Source organism: Salvelinus namaycush, chromosome 21, assembly GCF_016432855.1.
Source record: "Salvelinus namaycush isolate Seneca chromosome 21, SaNama_1.0, whole genome shotgun sequence".
In the NCBI taxonomy this organism is placed as follows: domain Eukaryota; kingdom Metazoa; phylum Chordata; class Actinopteri; order Salmoniformes; family Salmonidae; genus Salvelinus; species Salvelinus namaycush.
Window position 1 is genome coordinate 50528265 of NC_052327.1, and position 22927 is coordinate 50551191.

Sequence of the window (22927 nt, forward strand, 5' to 3'; positions counted from 1 at the left end):
CTGTATACCACCCCTACCTTGTCACAACACAACTGATAGGCTCAAACGCGTTAAGAAGAAAATAAATTCCACAAACTTTTAACAAGAGAATGTCAAGAGTGTGCAAAGCTGCCATCAAGGCAAAGGGTGGCTACTTTGAAGAATCTCAAATATAAAATATATTTGGATTTGTTTCACACTTATTTGGTTACTACATGATTCCATATGTGTTACTCCATAGTTTTGATGTCTTCACTATTATTCTACAATGTAGAAATGTATAAAATTAATGAAAAACCCTTGAATGAGTAGGTGTGTCCAAACTTTTGACTAGTACTGTATGTATCTCAGCCTTATTATGTGTCGTGATAAAATGGACATATTTAGCTTTAGAGTAAACAGAAGCCATCATTGATCTCCCCATCGCCATAACATCCCATATGTAAAAAAACAACAGTTGTTTGCAAATGGCTTTCAGAGGATTCATTGGCACTGCTGTACTGTTGTCATGGAAAACATAGTGGGAAAGGATACTGGCAACAGAAAATAACGATTCCTTTTCTGTTATGGTTGGTGACAGTAGAGCTAAGGAAGTTGCTGTTGTCAGTAATATTTTAGTAGTAAACCCAGTAGATTTAGCATTGTATCATGCTGCATAAGGCATTTAAGAAGCTCTGTGACTATTCCCTCTCTGAGTGAATCTGTTTCCAGATCAAATAGGGGCATTGGGATAGTTTTCACAGATTTATTCCACAATCTCCTACAGTTTCTCTGTGTAGTTTTTCTGCAGGAACAGAAGTTGCAGACGCCAGACCTAAAGCCTGGATTGTGTCTACTCTGAGCTCTACTAGCCAGCCTTGATGACATTATGGTGCACTGTTTGGAAATATGAGTTGTTTCGGTTACCATGGCATCTAATCATGAGAGATTCCAACTTGACAGCTGCACTATTCAAATAAAGCATATGCAGCACTGACATAGCCAAAGTCTGCATCATTTTTCTTTGAACAAATTATCATGTCAGCCCATCTTGGGAAAACAGATTGAATCAGGTGTGTCTGCAGGCATCCATGTGATCAACTATTTAGGGAGCCGAGCGGGCGAGCGCTTGATACTTCAGATCTTTCTTTCAATGAAACCCTGAGTTTTACTCCTAATAGGAAACAAAGGGATCTGTAAACCGTGGAATGTGCGCTAGTGTTACATGAGGATGTCCTCTGCTCTGTCTGGACGGCTGCCATGCTTCCAGTGAACCAATCACCCACTAAGTCGTGTGTCTGAAATGGCACCCTATTCCCTATGTAGTGCACTACTTTTGACCAGGGCCTGCATAGGGCTAGGGTGCCGTTTTGGACGTACACTCAGTGAACCAATCTTCCACTGAATAATGTGCACTGTTTGACTTTTGCCGCAGCCACAAACGACCATGAATACCATTGTTGTGACTGTGTGATGATTGACTGACTGAGTCATATCAGATACCAGCCTCATGACTCTGATAATGAAATGAAGGGCTAGATTCTGTTTTACCAAGAATTTGGGTGTAATGAGGTTGTTTTCTGTTCTGCGAGGTGAGGAAGACATGACCTAACCAACAGGAAGTATCTGATATCAGGTATAAAGAACATAATATCCCCCTGCATGGCTCATGGTATGCAGAACACAAATCAAATCAATATTGGTATTATATTTGTGTTGTGTGATACAGATATATTGTTAACACAGTGGGATATCTGCAACACCATGTTCTATGAAATCAACAAGAACATTCCAAGACATTGCATCTATTCTCTAGGTCCATTATTGTTGGTGTTGACTGTCTGGTCAATTCACCAAGTTCTTAGTTTCCTGTTCAATGGCCAAGCGCTCCAATAAATTGGTGAGGAAAGGGTGTAATATGTCTGCAGCCATTATTAAGCTATTCTCTACAGCAATCAAGCTGTTCTATTTCTCTCTGCCTGGGGAGTGGGAACAAACTTCCTGTTGCCTAAAGTCATGCTACCGAGCGAGCACATAATGTTCTGACAACCGTATGTTTCTTAGCACGTGGTGACAGCGTGGTTGTCCTATAGTTATTTAGCATACAACCTTCCCCCACTATCTGGGAATGGTGCAGGATAGTTGTTTGGCTATGTTACATTCTCAGCACATTTAAGGAAATTGACAACAAACAAAACATCTTGGTATTTTATTCCTTTAATAGAACATTTCCTAAAAGTTAAAACATGGTAACATTTAACTTTCCTTTTGGTAATGTTCTAGGAACATTCTGCAATTGGTTTGACATTGGGAATGTTTTCACGTTCAGAGAACTCAGAACTCTTCCGTGGGAATTTCAGTGCTTGAGCATAACATTTCCTACAGGTTTCCTCAATGTTCTATTTCATGTCAAATTGTTAAGAAAAACTTTCCATAAAAAACACACAACAACTTTAATAACTTTCAGAGAACGTTCTAAGAATATTATTTAATGTTATCTCCTTCCAGCTGGACAATGACCCTAAGCACACAGCCAAGACATCGCAGGACTGGCTTCAAGACAAGTCTCTGAATGTCTTTGAGTGGCCTGCCAGAGCCTGTACTTGAACCCGATCGAACATCTCTGGAGAGACCTGAAAATAGCTGTGCAGCGATACTCCCTATTCTTCCTAACAGAGCTTGAGGGGATCTGCAGAGAAAAATGGTAGAAACTCACCAAATACAGGTGTGCCAAATGTGTAGCGTCATACCCCAGTAGACTCGAGGCTGTAATCTGAATACTTACGTAAATGTGATATTTCAGTTTAATAAAAAAAAAAAAAATATCACGTTTACGTAAGTATTCAGACCCTTTAGTACTTTGTTGAAGCACCTTTGGCAGGGATTAAAGCATTGTTTTCCCCATTAACTTCTCTGCGCTACGGATCCCTTTTACGGGATCATTTTCCTAAACAACCGCTGAATTGCAGGGCGCAAAATATACCTAAAAATATTTATAATCATGCAATCACAAGTGAAATATACCAAAACACAGTTTAGCTTGTTGTTAATCCACCTATCGTGTCAGATTTTGAAAATATGCTTTACAGAGAAAGAAATCCAAGCTTTTGTGAGTGTATCAATCAATGCTAGAACAGCTAGCCCCAAATTAGCATGGTCACGAAAGTCAGAAAAGTAATAAAATGAATCGCTTACCTTTGATAATCTTCGGATGTTTGCACTCACGAGATTCCCAGTTACACAATAAATGTTTTTTCTTCGATAAATATTACTTTTAACAAAAAAAACACCATTTGGGTTGCACGTTATGGTCAGAAAACTACAGCCTCGTTCCGGTCCTGAAAGCCAGAAGAAAATTCCCAAACGTATCAGATTCAAAAATATTACAAAAAATATTTATAATCATGCAATCACAAGTGAAATATACCAAAACACAGGTTAGCTTGTTGTTAATCCACCTATCGTGTCAGATTTTGAAAATATGCTTTGCAACGAAAGCAATCTAAGCTTTTGTGAGTGTATCAATCAATGCTAGAACAGTTAGCCTTATATTAGCTTGGTTAGCTTGGTCACGAAAGTCAGAAAAGCAATAAAATTAATCGCTTACCTTTGATAATCTTCGGATGTTTGCACTCACGAGACTCCCAGTTACACAACAAATGTTATTTTTGTTCGATAAATATTACTTAACAAAAACCGCTATTTGGGTTGCGCGTTTTCAGAAAACCGAAGCCTCGTTCCGTTCGACGAAAAATCCAAAAAGTATCCGTAATGGTCGTAGAAACATGTCAAATGTTTTTTATAATCAATCCTCAGGTTGTTTTTAACAAACATAATCGATAATATTTCAACCGGACTGTAACCTACTCAATAAGAGAGAAAAAGAAAATGGAGAGCTACCCTCTCGCGCGCAGGAACTAATCCGAGGACACCTGACTACTTTTGAAAAATCTCGCTCATTTAAAAAAAGAAAAGCCTGAAACTATGTCTAAAGCCTGGTCACAGCCTGAGGAAGCCATTGAAAAAGGAATCTGGTTGAAACCCTTTAAATGGAAGAAAGACGGGCCAGGAAACACAGATAAAAAATAAAAAAAATCACTTCCGGGTTAGATTTTCTCAGGTTTTCGCCTGCAGAATCAGTTTTGTTATACTCACAGACAATATTTCGACAGTTTTGGAAACTTTGGAGTGTTTTCTATCCTAATCTGCAAATTATATGCATATTCTACGATCTGGACCTGAGAAATAGTCTGTTTACCTTGGGAACGTTATTTAAAAAAAAATCTAAAAATCTGACCCCTAGCGTCAAGAGGTTAACTAAATTTAAAGGGGGGGCGGACAAAAAAAACAACAGGATATGCATACTGTCTTAATAAAACACAATATTCCACCACCCTGCAATATAGTGGCTAATGCATTCGGATGTTGCGCACCGCGTTCAGCCAATCCGGTTGCAGCAGTCTGTTGTTTATCCCTGGCTGAACGAGGTGCGCAACATCCAGAAGTAGCATTAGCCTCTCTAGCATGGTGGTAGAAATGGTGCTTTAAATCGAGTTTAGGAGGAAACCGACGCCTTTGCAGCCTGAATGTAGGATGTTTTATGTACGTATCGGTCGCCGGGGGACACAAGTGTTTAACAGCCTGGGCTAATCACTTCCAGTTGATAGTGGATCCGTCAAAAGACATGTAAATAGCAACCACTAGCGGCTGTCCAGGCTAGGGAACTTCAAATACCCGCAGAGGTTGTGAAATATGAACAGGAGACTTACATGCTTTTTAAAACATAGACTGCTACTATTTTCTGTCAGGTTTAATTTATTTAACACCCTACACCTGCTCCCTAATAGGAGTAGAATCTAGAACATACACCACATGGCCAAAAATATGTAGACACCTGCTCGTCAAACATCTCATCCCATGGGCATTAATATGGAGTTGGTCCCCCCTAACAGCCTCCACTCTTCTGGGAAGAAGTTGGAATGATGTTGGAACATTGCTGTGGGGACTTGCTTCCATTCAGCCACAAGAGCATTAGTGAGGTAGGGCACTGATGTTGGGCAATTAGGCCTGGCTCGCAGTCTGCGTTCCAATTCATCCCAAAGGTGTTAGATGGAGGTCAGGCCAGTCATGTTCTTCCACACCAAACTCGACAAACCATTTCTATATGCTGAAACAGGAAAGGGCCTTCCCTAAACTAATGCCACAATGTTGGAAGCACAGAATCGTCTAGAATGTCACTGTATTCTGTAGAGTTGACAATGGCGGCGGAGGGGAGGGCAGTTGCTTTACAGGCTCCTAACCAACTGTGCTATTTTGCTTGTTTTTTCACATTGTTTGTAACACATTCTGTACACAATGTTGCTGCTACTGTCTCTTATGACAGAGAAGAGCTTCTGGACAGCAGAACAGCGACTACTCACCTCTAACTGGACAAAAAAAAATATTTAAATGAGTCCGACGCAAAGGATAGATTGCTTTGTCAAAACAAGGCCCAAATCCCCATCATCGGCGTGAAGAAAAGACGGAAGAAAAGGGGGAGGAGGACGGGGTGCCTTGTAAGAATTTGCCGACGAGTAGGTAAACCACCACTTCCCTCCGTATTATTGGCTAACGTGCAATCATTGGAAAACAAACAATCAATAATATCCTACCAATATTCTTAAAAACTGCAATATCTTATGGTTCAACGAGACTTGGCTGAACGATGACACGGATAATAAAGAGCTGGCAGGCTTCTCAATTGTTTCGGCAGGACAGAGCAGCTACGTCTGGTAAGACGAGGGGTGGGGATGCGTGTCCATTTGTCAATAACTGATGGTGCGCTATGTCTAACATTAAAGAAGTCTCAAGGTATTTGTCAAGTTGTCTAGGTGTTATAATTATTTCAGCTCTGCCCAAACTTGAAAACGGCTTGCTCAACACGTGAAGGATGCAAAGGGACAACTCAATTCCTTTCCAGTGTTTTATTATGGTTTTGATGCCATTTGTTGAATATGTTGAAACAGTTGATTTGTTGAATAGAGTAGTTGAATGACAGAGGAATAAGGAATAGGGAATAGGAATAGGAATAAGTTGATAACCTTAAACAGAGAATAAACATGCATTATTTTACACAATAAACAATGCATGACACAGCAACAAAGCATGGCTTTGAATAAAGTAAACGTTTAAACAATTCAATCTAGCACTTCAAGCAATTACTTCTGCAGTCAGAAAATATCCACAACAAAAGAAGTCACCACTCCTACCAGAGTTAAACATGTAAATTGTGCTAAGCACTGGATGCAACATAATAAATAATTCCAAACATTACATACCAGTTGCGTCTTTAGGGTTGAACAATGAGCTGTTTGTATGTTGAGGACCCAAGCAAAGCTAAGCCCAAACATTTTATACCCATGCTTATCTGCCAGGTGCGCATGTAAAAGTAGTCCCTCCAGAAATCCTGGCTCAATTTTTTAGTTCCACCCGTGTTTTTGGGTTCTGCCCTCTTGAGGCCTGGAGTTCTTTAAAGGAAGAGCTGCCATTGTGCTCATGTTTTGAGTGTTCTGTTTTTGACGCAACAGTATTGCTTGCCTGAGGTAGAATACCTCATGATAAGCTGTAGACCACACTATCTACCCAGAGAGTTCTCATCTATATTATTCGTAGCCATCTATTTACCCCCACAAACTGATGCTGGCACTAAGACTGCACTAAACGCGCTGTAAAAGGCCATAAGCAAACAAGAAAATGCTCATCCAGTGGCCAGGGGCTTTAATGCAGGCAAACTTAAATCAATGTTTAACTAATTTCTACCAGCATGTTAAATGTGCAACCAACCAGAGGAAAACAAACTCTAGACCACCTTTACTCTTTGATTGCCCCCCATCTATCTTCAGAGTTTGTTCTGTTAGGTGACCTAAACTGGGATATGTTTACACCTGCATTGCTTGCTGTTTGGGGTTTTAGGCTGGGTTTCTCGAAGTGCTGGGTTTCTGTACAGCACTTCGAGATATTAGCTGATGTACGAAGGGCTACATAAAATAAACTTGATTTGATATGCTTAACTCCCCGTCAGTCCTACAATCTAAGCTAGATTCCCTCAATCTCACACTAATTATCAAGGAACACACCAGGTACAACCCTAAATCTGTAAACATGGGCAGGGTGCCCATCATAGATATTATCCTAACCAACTTGCCCTCCAAATACCCCTCTGCTGTTTTCAATCAGGATCTCAGCGATCACTGCCTCATTGCCTGCATCCGCTATGGGTCCGGGGTCAAATGACAACCCCTCATCACTGTCAAACGCTCCCTAAACACTTCTGCGAGCAGGCCTTTCTAATCGACCAGGCCTGGGTATCCTGGAAGGATATTGACCTCATCCCGTCAGTAGAGGATGCCTGGTCGTTCTTTAAAAGTCGTTCTTAAATAAGCATACCCCTTTCAAAAAATGTAGAACTAAGAACAGATATAGCCCTTGGTTCACTCCAGACTTGACTGCCCTCGACCAGCACAAAAACATCCTGTGGCGGACTACACTAGCATCGAATAGTCCCCGCGATATGCAACTTTTCAGGGAAGTCAGGAACCAAGACACGCAGTCAGTCCGGAAAGCAAAGGCTAGCTTTTTCAAACAGAAATTTGCATCCTGTAGCTCTAACTCCAAAAATGTTTGGGACACTGTAAAGTCCATGGAGAATAAGAACACCTCCTCCCAGCTGACCACTGTACTGAGGCTGGGAAACACTGTCACCACCGATAAATCCACGAAAATCGAGAATTTCAACAAGCATTTCTCTAGGGCTGGCCATGCTTTCCTCCTGGCTACCCCAACCCCGGCCAACAGCTCCGCACTCCCCGCAGCTACTTGCCCAAGCCTCCTCAGCTTCTCTTTCACCCAAATTCAAATACCAGATGTTCTGAAAGAGCTGCAAAACCTGGACTCGTACAAACCAGCTGGGCTAGACAATCTGGACCCTCTCTTTCTAAAATTTTCCGCCGCCATTGTTGGAACCCTTATTACCAGTCTGTTCAACCTCTCTTTCGTATCGTCCAAGATCTCTAAAGATTGGAAAGCTGCCGCGGTCATCCCCCTCTTAAAAGGGGGTGACACTCTAGACCCAAACTGTTCCAGACCTATATCCATCCTGCCCTGCCTTTCTAAAGTCTTTGAAAGCCAAGGTAACAAACAGATCACTGACCATTTCGAATAGCACCGTACCTTCTCAGCTGTGCAATCCGGTTTCCGAGCTGGTCACGGGGCCACCTCAGCCACGCTCAAGGTACTAAACGATATCATAACTGCCATCGATAAAAGACAGTACTGTGCAGCCAATTTCATCGACCTGGCCAAGGCTTTCGACTCTGTCAATCACCGTATTCTTATCGGCTGACTCAACAGCCTTGGTTTCTCAAATGACTGCCTCGCCTGGTTCACCAACTACTTCTCAGATAGAATTCAGTGTGTCAAATCGGAGGGCCTGTTGTCCGGACCTCTGGCAGTCTCTATGGGGGTACCACAGGGTTCAATTCTCGGGCAGACTCTTTTATCTGCATATATCAACGATGTCGCTCATGCTGCGGGTGATTCCCTGATCCACCTCTACACAGACGACACAATTCTGTATACATCTGGCCCTTCTTTGGACACTGTGTTAACAAACCTCCAAACAAGCTTCATACAACACTCCTTCCATGGCCTCCAACTACTCTTAAACGCTAGTAAAACTAAATGCATGCTCTTCAACCAATCGCTGCCCACACCCGCCCGCCCGCCCGACCAGCATCACTACTCTGGACGGTTCTGACTTAGAATATGTGGACAACTACAAATGGTGTCTGGCTAGACTGTAAACTCTCCTTCCAGACTCATATTAAACATCTCCAACCAAAATCAAATCTAGAATCGGCTTCCTATTTCGCAACAAAGCCTCCTTCACTCACGCTGCCAAACATACCCTCGTAAAATTGACTATCTTGCCGATCCTCGACTTCCGTGATGTCATTTAAAAATAGCCTCCAACACGCTACTGAGCAAACTGGATGCAGTCTATCACTGTGCCATCTGTTTTTTTCACCAAAGCCCCATATACCACCCACCACTGTGACCTGTATGCACTTGTCGGCTGGCCCTCGCTACATATTCGTTGCCAGACCCACTGGCTCCAGGTCATCTATAAGTCTTTGCTAGGTAAGCTCCGCCTTATCTCAGCTCACTGGTCACCATAACAACACCCACCCATAGCACGCGCTCCAGCAGGTATAACTCACTGGTCATCCCCAAAGCCAACACCTCCTTTGGCCGCCTTTCCGTCCAGTTCTCTGCTGCCAATGACTGGAACGAATTGCAAAAAGTCACTAACTTTAAGCATCAGCTATCTGAGCAGCTTACTGATCGCTGCAGCTGTACATAGCCCATCTGTAAATAGCCCATCCAATCTACCTACCCTCTTCCCCATTTATTTTATTTTTTGCTCCTTTGCACACCAGTATTTCTAATTGCACATCATCATCTGCACATCTATCCCTCCAGTGTTAATTTGCTAAATTGTAATTATTTCGCTACTATGGCCTATTTATTGCCTTACCTAACACAATAGACTTTTTCTATTGTGTTATTGACTGTACATTTGTTTATTCCATGTGTAACTCTGTGTTGTTGTTTGTGTTGCACTGCTTTGCTTTATCTTGGCCAGGTCACAGTTGTAAATGAGAACTTGTTCTCAACTGGCCTACCTGGTTAAATAAAGGTGAGATAAAAAAAATAATAATAATACTCCACACACAGAGACACATACAAAGCTCTCTCTCGCCCTCCATTTGGCAAATCTGACCATAATTATATCCTCTTGATTTCTGCTTACAAGCAAAAACTAAAGCAGGAAGTACCAGTGACTCTCTCAATACGGAAGAGGTCAGATCACGCGGATGCTACGCTACAGGACTGTTTTGCTAGCACAGACTGGAATATGTTTCGGGATTCATCCAATGACATTGAGGAGTATACCACCTCAGTCACCGGCTTCATCAGTAAGTGCATTGACGACATTGCCCCCACAGTGACCATATGTACATTTCCCAACCAGATGCCATGGATTACACAGGCAACATCCGCACCGAGCTAAAGGCTAGTGCTGCCGCTTTCAAGGAGTGGGACACTAATCCGGACGCTTATAAGAAATTCCGCTCTGCCCTCAGACAAAACATAAAACAGGCAAAGCATCAATACAGTACTAAGATTGAATCCTACTACACCGGCTCTGACGCTCGTTGGATGTGGCAGGGCTTGAAACTATTACGGACTACAAAGGGAAACCCAGCAGCGAGCTGCCCAGTGATGCAACCCTACCAGTAGAGCTAAATGCCTTTCATGCTCGCTTCAAGGCAAGCAACACTGAAGCATGCATGAGAAAACCAGCTGCGGTGCCAGACGGTTTACCAGGATGGATTATCAGGACATGTACTCAAAGCATGCGTGGACAAACTGGCAAGTGTCTTCACTGACATTTTCAACCTCTCCCTGGCCGAGTCTGTAATACCTACATGTTTCAAACAGACCACCATAGTCCCTGTGCCCAAGAAAGCGAAGGTAACCTGCCAAAATAATTATGCCTCACGTGGTTAGTCATGAGGTGCTTTGAAAGTCTGGTCATGGCAAACATCAACACCGTCATGCAAGAAACCATAGACCAACTCCAATTAGCATACCGCCCCAAAAGATCCACAGATGACGCAATCTCAATCACACTCCACACTGCCCTTTCCCACCTACACAAAAGGAACACCCATGTGAGAATGCCGTTCATTGACTACAGCTCAGCGTTCAACACCATAGTGCCCACAAAGCTCATCACTAAGATAAGGACCCTGGGACTAAACACCTCCCTCTGCACCTGGATCCTGGACTTCGTGTCAGACCATCCCCAGGTGGTAAGGGTAGGCAACAACACATCTGCCACGCTGATCCTCAACACTGGGGCACCTCAAGGTTGCGTGGTTAGTCCCCTCCTGTACTCCCTGTTCACCCACGTCTGCGTGACTACAACACCATCATGAACTTTGCTGACTACACAACAGTGGTAGGCCTGATCACCGACAATGATGACAGCCTTTAGGAAGGAGGTCAGAGACCTGGTAGTGTGGTGTCAGGACAACAACGTCTCTCTCAATGTGAGCAAGACAAAGGAGCTGATGGTGGACTATGGGAAAAGGGAGGCCGAACAGGCCCCCATTAACATCTAAGGGACTGAAGTGGAGCGGGTCGAGAGTTTCAAGTTCCTTGGTGTCCACATCACCAACAAACTATCACAGTCAACGTTAACAAAACCAAGGAGATGATCGTGGACTCCAGGAAACAGCAGAGGGATCAGCCCCCATCCACATCGACGGGACAGTAGTGGAGAAGGTGGAAAGTTTTAAGTTCCTCTGCGTAAACATCACGGACAAACTGAAATGGTCCACCCACACAGACAGCATGGTGAAGAAGAACAGTGCCTATTCAACCTCAGGAGGCTGAAGAAATTTGGCTTGTCACCAAAAACCCTCACAAACTTTTACAGATGCACAATCGAGAGCATCCTGTCGGGCTGTATCACCGCCTGGTACGGCAACTGCTCCGCTCACAACCGTAAGGCTCTCCAGAGGGTTGTGAGGTCTGAACAACGCATCACCGGGGGCAAACTACCTGCCCTCCAGGACACCTACACCACACGATGTCACAGGAAGGCCAAAAAGGTCATCAAGGTCAACAACCACCTGAATTACTGCCTGTTCACCTCGCAATCATCCAGAAGGCGAGGTCAGTACAGGTGCATCAGAGCTGGGACTGAGAGACTGAAAAACAGCTTCTATCTCAAGGCAATCAGACTGTTAAACAGCCATCACTAACATTGAATGGCTGCTGCCAACATACTGCCTCAAATCTCTAGCCACTTAACAATTAAACATTGGACGTAATAAATGTATCACTAGTCACTTTAAACAATGCCACTTTATATAATGTTTACATACCCTACATTACTCATCTCATATGTATATGCTGTACTCTATGCCATCTACTGCATCTTGCCTATGCCGTTCGGCATATTAATTCCTTTACACTTGTGTATATGTAATGGATGTGAAATGGCTAGCTAGCTAGCGGGTACGCGCTAATAGCATTTCAATCGGTTACGTCACTTGCTCTGAGACCTGAAGTAGGGTTTCCCCTTGCTCTGCAAGGGCCGTGGCCTTTGTGGAGCGATGGGTAACGATGCTTCGTGGGCGACCGTTGTTGATGTGTGCAGAGGGTCCCTGGTTCGCGCCCGTGGCGAGGGGATGGTTTAAAGTTATACTGTTACATGTATAATGTAGTTGTTGTGAAATTGTTAGATTACTTGTTAGATATTACTGCATGGTCGGAACTAGAAGCACAAGCATTTCGCTACACTCGCATTAACGTCTACTAACCATGTGTATGTGACCAATAAAATTTGGTTTGATTTGATTTGATTTGAAAGCTGAATCCACTCATTTGAAGGCCTTGTAGTGTAGGTGGTGCAACAGGTTGAATTCTTAGGTCTGGCGTAGAGCGCATTTTACATCAGACGTAGAGTTACTACCCACTTATGACCAACTGGTGCAACCGGCCCCAGAGGTGCATTCTCTGTCATATATTGGGACGAAGAACTGAGGGCTCATACAGACAGCTCCAGACTTGTTGTCATATTTCCCTTGAAGCTACTGCTGTTTACATTTCCTTTCTGACATTAAAGAGCAACATTGTTTTGGTTAGAGTGACGGGGAGGTTTTAAATTGCACTACCATTAAAATGACATGCTAAAGTTAAACTTGTTCGTTGAGTTCTAACATGTTTCTCGAACCTGCATAGGTTTAACCCTTCAAATCCCCTAAAGGGTTTTTTAGCGTGGTGTGACTACATCTGCATTTTGTGACAATTTGTGTGTAATCCTTAATTTGTTCTGTAACAAAACCAAACAAAATAGGACCTTCTTTGTATCTGATAAATGTGTAATAATCAAATTTCCATTAGCCCGTAAATACATTGCAATCTTTAGACTTTATAACTTTGGCTAGACTGTTATCAATCACCGGAGTCAAAGGAGCGAACCTTGGGGGGACCCCCCAGTTTAAGAATGGCTCTGTGGAACTAATTGTAGTCTTGCAGCAGATCACATACATGAAGACCCTCTCGTTGACCTTATCTGAGATAGAATTCACCCTTTCCCTGTCTGTCTGTTTGTCTGTCTGGCTTATGAAATGCCTCCTGAACATGGACAGACAGATAGCCTGTGTTCAACTACTATTCAAAATAATGTCAAATATTTACAATGGAAACAATAGAATAGTTCCAAAACTGCAAACTCTGCCCATCTTGCACTCCAGGCAGGCTAAAGAAAAAGCTCAAAGTATTTGTAAGATTTCAAATAGTATTTGAACCCAGGTCTGACTGACAGACAGCCAGTCATGCAGTGGAGCAGTGAAGGGAGGAGAGGATATGGGAAACATGAGGGTGGAGACAATAACAACTAGGGAGGGCAAGATTAGACAGAAGAAAATGCAATCCATCTCTCACCTGAGTAAGTTAGAAGACATGTACCGACAGGCAAGGCTGTGTGTGATATAGAGACCTCACCCATTCCCAGCATCTGACCCATCTCCATGCTCTGCTGTGTGATTATTGGTTTTATCTACACAGTGAATTAAATGATAACGTGCATGAATAGGGACAGTGAACCACAGCCAGCCAACCTGCATGAGTATTCAGCAGCGGGAGTTTATTTAGAAGGTGTCAAGTCGAGGACAATTCACACAATGGTTTATGGTACACTAAGTTTATTGGCTGGGGTAAAAAGTAGTCTTAAGGACATGTCAGAATGCTGACAATGTAAGTGAACTATGTTCTTTCACTTTCGTGAAATAATTTCTAAAATAAAAATTCAAAATAAAATGTTATTTGTCACATGCGCCGAATACAACAGGTGTAGTAGACCTTACAGTGAAATGCTGAATACAACAGGTGTAGTAGACCTCACAGTGAAATGCTGAATACAACAGGTGTAGTAGACCTTACTGACAGTGAAATGCCTACTTACAAGCCCTTAACCAACAATGCAGTTTAAAGGAAAATAAGTGTTAAGAAAGTATTTACTAAATAACCTAAAGTAAAAAAAAAATGCAAATAGGGGATAGAAGCGGTTAAGAAGCCTTTTGGTCCTAAACTTAGCAGAGAGAACAGTCTATGACTAGGGTGGCTGGAGTCTTCGTCAAGTCTTTTAGGGCCTTCCTCTGACACAGCCTGGTATGTCAGTGATCAGGTTTACAGGTTTACCACTGTTTTGTCACCAGCAAACTTAATGATGGTGTTGCAGTCATATTTGGCCATGCAGACATGGGTGAACATGGAGTACAGGAACATGGAGTACACCTGGGGGCGGCCCGTCAGGAAGGTGTTTAGTCCCAGGGTCCTTAGTGATGAGCTTTGAGGGAACTATGGTGTTGAACTCTGAGCTGTAGTGAATGAATAGCATTCTCACGTAGCTGTTCCTTTTGTCCAGGTGGGAAAGGGCAGTGTGGAGTGCAATAGAGATTGCATCATCTGTGGATCTGTTGGGGAGGTATTGGAGTGGGTCTAGGGTTTCTGAGATAATGGTGTTGATGTGAGCCATGGTCAGCCTTTCAAAGCACTTCATGGCTACAGAAGCAGGTTACCTTGGTGTTTTTGTTTTTACAGTGACTATGGTGGTCTGCTTGAAACATGTTGGTATTATAGACTCGGTCAGAGACGGGTTGAAAATGTCAGTAAAGACACTTGCCAGTTGGTCAACGCATGCTCGGAGTACACGTTCCTAGTAATCTATCTGGTCTTGCGGCCTTGTGAATGTTGACCTGTCAAAAGGTCTTACTCACATCGGCTACGGAGAGCATGATCACACAGTCGTCCAGAACAGCTGGTGCTCTCATGCATTCTTCAGTGTTGCTTGCCTCGAAGAGTGCATAGAAGTCATTAAGCTCATCTTGTAGGCTCGTGTCACTGGGCAGCTCGCGGCTGTGCGTCCCTTTGTAGTCCGTAATAGTTTGCAAGCCCTGATACATCTGACAATCTTAGTCCTGTATTGACACTTTGCCTGTTTGAAGGTTCTTTGGAGGGCATAGCGGGATTTCTTATAAGCGTCCGGGTTAGAGACCCGCTCCTTGAAAGCAGCAGCTCTACCCTTTAGCTAGTGCGGATGTTGCCTGTAATCCATGGCTTCTGGTTGGGGTATGTACATACGGTCACTGTGGGGACGACGTCATCGATGCACTTATTGATGAAGTCAGTGACTGATGTGGTGTACTCCTCAATGCCATCGGAAGAATCCCATAACTGCTAGCAAAACAGTCCTGTAGCTTAACATCTGCGTCATCTGACCACTTCCATATTGAGCGAGTCACTGGTAATTCCTGCTTTAGTTTTTGCTTGCAAGCAGGAATCAGGAGGATAGAGTTAGGATAGAGTTAGGGTCAGATTTGCCAAATGGAGGGCGAGGGAGAGCTTTGTATGCGTTTCTGTGTGTGGAGTAAAGGTGGTCGAGAGTTTTTTTCCCTCTGGCTGCCAATGTGATATGCTGGTAGAAATGAGGTAAACGGATTTAAGTTTCCTTGCATCAAAGTCCCCAGCCACTAGGAGCGCCGCCTCTGGGTGAGCATTTTTTTGTTTGCTTATGGCCTTATAGAGTTGGTTGAGAGAGGTCTTAGTGCCAGCATCGGTTTGTGGTGGTAAATAGACAGCTACGAAAAATATAAATAAAAACTCTATGGTAAATAGTGTTGTCTACAGCTTATCATGAGATACTCTACCTCAGGCGAGCAAAACCTCGAGACTTCCTTAATATTAGATTTTGTGCACCAGCAGTTATTTACAAATAGACACAGACCGCCACCCCTTGTCTTACCAGAGGCAGCTGTTCTATCTTGACGATGGACACAAAACCCAGCCAGCTGTTTGTCATCCATGTCATAGTTCAGCCACGACTCGGTGAAACATAAGATATTACAGTTTTTAATGTCCCGTTGGTAGAATAGTCTTGATCGGAGCTCATCCAGTTTATTATCCAAAGATTATCCACTCGGCGTCGGATTCATACAAGGCACCTGACCTACGTCCCCTCTATCTCCATCTCTTCTTCATGCGAATGACAGGGATTTGGGCCTTGTCGGGTGTCTGAAGTAAATCCTTTGCATCCGACTCATTAACCATAAGATCTTAGTCCAGTACGAGGTGAATAATCGCTGTTGTCACGACTTCCGCCGAAGTCGGCCCTTCTCCTTGTTCGGGTGGTGTTCGGCGGTCGACGTCACCGGCTTTCTAGTCACCACTGATCCATTTTTCAGTTTTGTTTTGTTTTGTCTGTATTACACACACCTGGTTTCAATTCCCATATCATGTCCCCTATTTAATCCTCTGGCATACATTTCTGTTCTGTCCGTGATTGTTTGTTTCGTTAGTGGTTGTTGTTGGTGCATGTGTGTTTGTTATGTTCCCTATGAGGAATTTTTGCTTGTATTTTGAGTAAAATACGTTGTTTTGCTCAACACCTGTGTCCTGCGCTTGACTCCGCTACATCTCTGCACACAATCCCTGACAGCTGTTCTGATATCCAGATGCTCTTTTTGAACATAAGAGACGGTGGCAGAAACATTATGTAAAAGATACGCTACAAATAATGCAAAAAAACACAAACAATAGCACAATTGGTTAGGAGCCCGTAAAACAGCAGCCATCTCCTCCGGTGCCAACATTATACCAGTATAGCAGTATTATAGTATACGGTATTTGTCAACTACCAGTACAGTATGGCAGTAGTATAGTACAGTATTTGTCAACTACCAGTATGGCAGTATTATAGTATATAGTATACAGTATTTCACAGCTACCAGTGTGCAAATCCAAGAATGCTTCAACAAAATCAATCTGTGTGAATAGATGTGACTGACTGGTGCGTATGTATGATGTTAGCCTGGGATGTCTGTATAAGAGCAGACTGCCATGTGTGTGCCTCTTTGTCTCCTGAGAACTCCAATCAACAAAGCTATATGATGAGAGGGACATGAACTATCTGCTACCTCCCACCCTGCACCCTGAATACCGCTTCGGTTTTCAAATCACGCAGAGGGCTTGGGGTGTAGCACGATAGCAACCAAAGCCTATGTAGGTCAGTTTATAACATTCCATCATTGGTTACTCTGAGAGTTCCCCATATTGATATCGGCTGCAGCCTCAGGCCCAATGGTGCTAACCTTGCAAAAGTAATTCACATTTTTTATTTTACCTTTATTCAACTAGGCAAGTCAGTTAAGAACACATTCTTATTTACAATGACGGCTTAGGAATAGTGGGTTAATTGCCTTGTTCAGGGGCAGAACGACAGATTTTTACCTTGTCAGCTCGGGGATTCGATCTAGCAACCTTTCGGTAACTGGCCCAACGAAACGGTCTATGACTCTCTCATACTGTATACGCTTTTATTTTTTGTTGTCCTAGGCTACCTGGCTAAATGCTTGCTCGCTAGCCTAACTTTATTTCATGGGCAACGTTAGCTAGTTAACATTATCCTTTTACTCTAGCTACATATTGGACTACCATCCTCTCAGGCCAGGGGCACAACAATGTATGAATTTATGGTTGGATCAGAATTGCCATTATAATCATTGGCCAGTATGGAGAATTAAGCAAAACCACAAGTCCAAATCCAAATCTTCATCCATGGCTAATTTAGGAAAGAGCCAATTTTAGCTAGCTAGCTAGACACCGGAGGACAACAACACAATGAGATGCAACAATTCAAGTTGTTTCTGTCAATAACGTATTGTTCTAGATGTGATTGGAGTGAAGCCAATTCCAAACTGGCTTCAAACTGGCTCACTCAGTTTAGCTCAACGCTGATTGGCTATTATTTTATAATTTTTTTTATCAAGGGAGGACAAATGCTCCCTGGCTTCCCTTGCATTCAATGCTATGGACGGCAACAATATTATAGTCTTTTTGACCAGACAGCATCAGGTAGATGGCCTACACATACAGAGACAGAGGGCCGCTGTTTCGCTCGTTCGGATGCTTTCTCCGGTGAGATACATTCAGGCTCTTGCAAATTGAAGGAAAATTATGAAACACAGAGAGACGAAAGAGGATCTCTAACCTCTCATTAGTACCAGTCACCACAGCCTACTCAGTGCTCTGTCACATATCTAAACAGGCCAGGATCTCTAACCTCTCATTAGTACCAGTCACCACAGCCTGCTCAGTGCTCTGTCACATATCTAAACAGGCCAGGATCTCTAACCTCTCATTAGTACCAGTCACCACAGCCTGCTCAGTGCTCTGTCACATATCTAAACAGGCCAGGATCTCTAACCTCTCATTAGTACCAGTCACCACAGCCTGCTCAGTGCTCTGTCACATATCTAAACAGGCCAGGATCTCTAACCTCTCATTAGTACCAGTCACCACAGCCTGCTCAGTGCTCTGTCACATATCTAAACAGGCCAGGATCTCTAACCTCTCGTTAGTACCAGTCACCACAGCCTGCTCAGTGCTCTGTCACATATCTAAACAGGCCAGGATCTCTAACCTCTCATTAGTACCAGTCACCACAGCCTGCTCAGTGCTCTGTCACATATCTAAACAGGCCAGGATCTCTAACCTCTCGTTAGTACCAGTCACCACAGCCTGCTCAGTGCTCTGTCACATATCTAAACAGGTCAGAGGGCAATAAGGTTTGAGATAGGAAGGAAAGGGTTAGTGAAACTACACACCACCCTCAAGATCTTGATGACTATGCTGCTTTCTCAAGAACAAAGCAGAATGGAGCTGGAACAGTATGCCCCCCTGGAACAGACACTGCAAGCTGCTTCAGTAGCTTATGCAGTCTGTTGGTTTCCTCAGAGCTCTCTGCTCTCTTATCTGTTTTTGTCCCACTTGAATGGCAGTGTGTGCTGAAGGTGTGTTTAGCCAGATAGTACTGAGCACATACAGGTATTTTATAATACCTACATTATTCAACGTCAGAGTTGAAAGCATATACTACAAAACGCCGCACAGCTAAAATATGGAAAATGTTACCAGTCGGCAGTAGCTCTTTGGTTGCGAGGGGGATTCCTCAGCCCTGCCTAGACGAAGCATACAGGTTTCCATATGGAAAGTCTTTGAGCCTGCCTGCATGGGCCCCTTATTTGCCATTTAGAGTGCGTCCCAAATGACACCCTATTCCCTAGATAGAGTAGTGCACTACTTTAATTATAGGTCTATGGGCAGTGGTCAAAAGTAGCACGCTACGTAGGGAGTAGGGTGCCATTTGGGATACCTGTCCTGGCTGCCATAATGAAACAAAGTCTTTCCTGTTAGAGAAGATGGATCCCTTCAGAGTGGAATAGCAGGACGGAGCAGTAGGAGTGTGTGTGTGTGTGTGTGTGTGTGTGTGTGTGTGTGTGTGTGTGTGTGTGTGTGTGTGTGTGTGTGTGTGTGTGCACGCTCGTGCATGCATGGTTAGGTGCGTGCATGGCTGGGTGTGTGCGCTGACCTATAACCCTGTTTCATGCGACACTCTACTTGTGGATTTTCTTACTGGTTTGGCCAGTCTTTCACTGGGATGAGGCTGGACGAAGTCTAACACAACCTAGATAGATGGATGGAGGGGGAAAGTGACGTTCTGCCTCACTAGTTGCGTTCCACTTCATCTAAGGAGTCCTTGTTTTTAAAGGAGAGGGAGGTGGGCTGGCCAACATGGTCACTGTAGCACCAGAGCTAAGGAGTCCTTGTTTTTAAAGGAGAAGGTTGTTGGGCTGGCCAACATGGTCACTGTAGCACCAGAGCTAAGGAGTCCTTGTTTTTAAAGGAGAAGGGAGGTGGGCTGGCGAAAATGTGGTTCTGGACATAAAACTAAATATGTCTTCAGAGTATAGGCTAATGCCTATCTTCATCTCTCCTGCATTATTTCAGAGACTGAATGAATGAACTATACCCTTATTGTTTCACATCAATGAATCATCAAATGCAGTAATGATAGACCTTATCAAACACCACCAGTCCTGCCTGTCCTGTACTGAAGCAAGGTGTGCCTCCTGTTGTTTGTACTGCGGGGTTAGGAAACAACATGACACATTCCTCACACTCGACAGAACAGAAAAACTGCCCCAGTAGAATATTAGTTTAGTCTCCCTGAACTGAGTGAGTCTTTCATCTTAATCTTAATTTGAGCCACTTTGCTACAGGATGAAAATAATCCTGCAGCAACAGGGAATGTGAATTATTATGTGGATTATAATTAATATACATTTTTGTAGAGGTTGATCAATTTTTCATTAGGGCAAATCAAGTCTGACATTTCAAAGTAGAAATTACAAACTTCAGAAGCCTTTTTAAACCTCAAATACACTACAATCTTTACAGTTCCTGCTTTGCAGGAAAGTTCAGTTCAAATTAAGATCCTACATCTGTACATACCTTTGTTTGATCTTTATTTGACTAGGATGGTCACCCCTGCACTACTGCCGTCGTGATGTTTAGTCAATATTTGTGAATGAACGGGTGAGACCCGTGTTGTACGGGCAGTTGAGCTAGCCCATTCATAAAGTCCACACTCTGCATGGGAAACATTCTCAAACACATCATTGACTATATATAGTATAAGTTGTGACTGTCATTAATCAGTTTTAAGTAACATTGCACTTCTTGATCATGATATACTGACCGAGTTATGCACAAAATCAAAGACTAAAATAAATGAATGAATGAATGAATGATTGCAGCCGCTCCCCATTGGAAGAGTCTTTCAGCTTCTGGATCTTTCATTCATCTTCCTACCAGCCTCTCTTTCTACCAGTTCAGATATCCAGTTGATTTAAAAAATTAATGGGTCTCCAACCGGTTCTATACGCCCCTTCTTCCCGGGCAACCGGCTCTCTGCACCACTTCTTCCTGACCTCCCCATATTTGACCTTTCACCTGGAAGGCCAACATTAACTCTCCGCTGATTTTCCAGGACCCTCCCGACCCTTCCGACCCTTCCCAGAGCAGTCCGTGAGAATATTCCTAGGGGGTTGTCATCTAAGATCAGCCTTTACAGCGTTGACCTTTGAACTGTGTATTGACCTATGAACTGTGTCCTAGGCCCTCTTGATCTCCTGGGCCCTTGTTACCCAGCTCCCCTGCATGGAAGGGATAGAGAGGGGGGTCTATGAGGGTCTACTGCTCTGTGTCAACCAGCAGCCCACCCAGTTTGGCAGCTAGGGGTTAACTAGGCCCGCAATCCCCCTTCCTTGTCTCTCTTTACCTCCTCAGTCTAACAGAAACCACCTGTGGCTATTTGGGCTATACTACAAAAGTATTTCCTATATGTAAGGTCACAGGGACTCTCCCGATTCCCTTTCTGTTCTGGCTGATATAGCTATCAGACATGGGTTCAAATACTAATACTAATACTACTTAAAAAAAAAATACTTTGTCTGTGCTTGATTGAGCTTGCTTGACCAAATGGAACAAATAGAATAGTCTCCAAACTACACACCCTGCCAATCTAACAATCCAGGCCGGCTACAGCAAATGCTAAAAGTATTAGAAAGATTTCAAATAGTATTTGAACCCAGGTCGGGTAGCCAGACACCAAAACCTGAACCCTAGCTTCCTCACAGAGCATGGAGCCTAAATTAGCATCTCAATCAGACAGCCCCGGTATTTATCACTCTAATGATGAGACCAAGACAAAAACCTGAAAAACTTTCACGAGGTTGAGCCGAATAGTTTACCATCATAAATCATATAAAATTGATGAATTAGTGACTAAAGTGTTTGATGAAGGTGTTGTGCATTGATCTTTTGTGAAGCCTTGTTTGAATTTTGTTCCAGTGAAATAATGAATATTATGTAACTTCAGTTACGTAGCTAGAACGAAGTTGACATAGGCTACATTTGGACTAATGGTTCATGTTGGATGTGTCTCTGCTCTGCTAAGCTGTCCTAAGCCAGGCCTAGGTTTATTAGCTGATAACAGCACCATTTCATCCTCCCTTCACACAGAGATATAGACAAGCAATAACCACCTGTGGAAGGTTGGTTGACATACCAAATAACACCATGAAGCATTATAAAGGATCTTAAGATAGAGGCCGTCACCTAATGCCTACTTTATTGAGGAAAATGGTACTTACTATGACTCAGATATCTGGTTGTCCTCTTGATAAGAGCTTCTGCTAAATTACTCAAATGTTTTTAAATCACTTGCCTACACACACACACACCAATGACTAAGTAGCCTGGACTAGGCTTGTTTCTCAAAATAGAGGTCATCACCTGCCTGCACCCCTTTACCAAATCATACCACCTGTCCTGTCATGCGCACAACAACCATCTGGCGGAAACGTTTTACTAGTGAGATAAAGTGCAAACGAGGACGACGGGTTTCACTTTAGATCATTGACTAATGGGTGTATAGCAGAGAGTAACCCCCGGGAGCCGATGACGTGGGCGTGGATTAAGAAAGCCCGCTGCACCTCTCAGATTCAGAGGGGTTGCGTTAAATGCGGAACACACATTTTGGTTGAATGCATTCAGTTGGACAACTGACAGTGTATATTTGGTCTTACAATACATTGTGTCTTCTACAGATCAGTTTAATGTCTTTCCTAAGTAGTCAGATACACAAAAATGACAACGCAGCACAAGACATATTTGGCATGCTATTTCCTTTGTGCTCTCGCCAACATTGTGTCAATAAACGTATCTTGTTGCTCCGCAGCGGCTAACATAGTGTTGACCTCTGTAGTCGCTACCTTGAAAGGCCTGTTCAGTGATAAACTAATCTTAACAGCTGACATAGAGACAGATAGCAGATAGAGGGTAGCAATAGTCCTTACATGGACGATGAGCCTTAAAATGATTAAACTAAACTAAAGTGAAGTATTTGTAACAGGTGTAATTGTCTAGCTATCTGGTTGACTGAGGAGTTGAT

General features: G+C 43.3%; 1 pseudogene; it reads right to left on the reverse strand.

The window, feature by feature from the left end:
- Positions 1-22927, reverse strand: part of LOC120065957 — a 114355-nt pseudogene that overhangs the window by 43200 nt on the left and 48228 nt on the right.